Source organism: Anoplophora glabripennis, unplaced genomic scaffold, assembly GCF_000390285.2.
Source record: "Anoplophora glabripennis isolate ALB-LARVAE unplaced genomic scaffold, Agla_2.0 scaffold38, whole genome shotgun sequence".
In the NCBI taxonomy this organism is placed as follows: domain Eukaryota; kingdom Metazoa; phylum Arthropoda; class Insecta; order Coleoptera; family Cerambycidae; genus Anoplophora; species Anoplophora glabripennis.
Window position 1 is genome coordinate 1,178,138 of NW_019416373.1, and position 2,286 is coordinate 1,180,423.

Below are 2,286 nucleotides of genomic sequence, written 5' to 3' on the forward strand. Positions count from 1 at the left end.
AATAAGTCTCAATGCTGAACATGAATTTCCACCGAGGTCATGTGATATTACGCCGTGTGATTTCTTTTTGTGGCCTTACCTTAAAAACACTATTTTTGAACTGCCTATTCCTGATTTAAACCATCTGCAGGCTCGACTTATAGACAAGATTCGTGAAATTAACAATACCCCGAGCATCTTAGAAAATGTCTTTAATTCTTTGAGGAACAGGTGTGAAAAGTGCTTGGAACAAGGAGGGGGACACTTTCAGCAGCTGCTTTAATTTATTGTTATAACAAGGAGGGGGACACTTTCCGCAGCTCCTTTAATTGTTTGTTATTGTTATCACGATTATTCTTTAAAATAAAGTTATATAGTCATTAACGTTATTGAAACTGACAGCTGCTATACAGCTCGTTGAGAAATGAGGTTAAATTGGTCGCTATAAGCTACTCCCTACGTCCAATGTGTCAGAGCCAACTTCGACCACGTTTTTATTTGAACGCTCGTTATATTCAGGAATTTAAACAGTTCTAGAAATAAGTTATAACAGAATATTTCGAAACATTCAGAGAAGTAGGTAATTTTTTTCATTAACTGAGTTCTAAACAATGAACTATTTTTCACAAACGCATGTGTATATCTTATAAATATAGAGATGGAAGGCATAGTAATTCATTTATTTAAAATATTAAGTGCATTTATAGACAAAAAAAAATCGATAATCTAATTTCATAGGGTCTTCATGCATATGCTGCTAAGAGATCCATATTTTATATTACCACATAACTACGTTCGGCCATATTCAGTGTTTTAGCGACATTAGATGCAATACACAATCCTTTATTTCTTGGCAAACTCTGTAGTGGACTCGTAAAATGTAAATTACCTATATACTTTGTATAATTTTATTTACATCCCCTGGCAGCCAGGGGTCGTTAAAGTTATTGTTAGTGGCCTCGAAGTACGAAATTTTAATAGATATGATGCGGCACTGAATTTGCCAATTCTAATAGAGTGTACGTGCATATAGCTACAAAAATATGCAGTATATTTTTATACAAAGGGAAACGGAAAGCACAACAAATAATTGTGTCACTGTATAGGATAATGTAGAGGTTGTCAACTCATAAAAGTTCCTTTTACACGATAAGATATGTCGAGAGATGTTTAGAGTAATTATCACCAAAATTTTATAATATTCACAATCCTCTTTTAGAGATATTTCCTGAAAATAAACAAGGAGTTACGATTTTTCCAAAAAAAAAAAAGATTATGAAATGTATAGGGTATCTCCCCTATCTGTTTATTTTGTCTTCCTTTAAAAAAAAATAATTGGTACATACAAAAATTTTGATTTTTTTGCGATATCAATGAAGTAGGTACATAAACTATTTTGGTGAAGTTACTCTTATTTCTTCGATGGCGTATATATCTCCATAGTGTTTTGGAAACACTTTTGACTCACTCTCATTAATAATCCGTGCGAGGTAGACCAAACACATGCCTGTTTCAAAAATCGGGCCTGTAACTCGAATTTTATGGGCTTAAAATTAAGTAAAAAATGCACCGAATAAAAGCCTAAATTTGTGTATTTGTAGAGGTCGAGCGTCATTGTTTATAACAAAAGAGAAAAAAATATAATTGCTCTTTTTTCAGTTTTTCGCTTATATCTCCGAAAATAAGCCTCTAATCCAAATGAGGTAGGTACACCTAAACGATTTTGTTCCTGAGGAAATTTGCTACAAGGATAGGCTTTTGCGAAAGCTCGCAAAATTTCTTTTGTAATTTTATTGTGCTTTCGATATTTTTAAAAATAATGAGATCTTTTGACGTATTTAAAAACAAAAGTCAATTATTTCTTTGTAAATAAATTAATGATTGAAAATTTACCGTGCTCAAAAGAAGTTACTTTTTTTTAGAATATTATTGAATGTTACAATATCAACATTACATATGTATAAATATTGCGTTTTATAGTATTTAAAAGAACTGTTACAATTAATTCTACCATATTATTTAATGAATTGTATTGCTAGAGAAAGTTGTTTTTTTTTAATTTTTATAAGAATATTAAAAATAAAATAAATATTTAATGAATAATATATTTTAGACTTTCACGAATTTTGCCATTTTCCGCATTCAATCACGTGCTCTATAACCCAAACCATTAACTTGAAAAATTAATCGATGTCTAAAATATATTATACCTACAATGAATATTTATTTTGCTTTTAATATTCTTATAAAAATTAAAAACTTTCTCTTTTTTTTCTTAATTCACGTTTTTTTAAGCACTATTTGATG

At 30.1% G+C, this 2,286-nt stretch overlaps 1 protein-coding gene across 1 annotated transcript in view; it reads left to right on the forward strand.

Annotated features, from left to right (window-relative positions):
* Positions 1-2,286, forward strand: part of LOC108905727 (hemicentin-1) — a 279,653-nt gene that overhangs the window by 163,967 nt on the left and 113,400 nt on the right. The window lies entirely within an intron of this gene.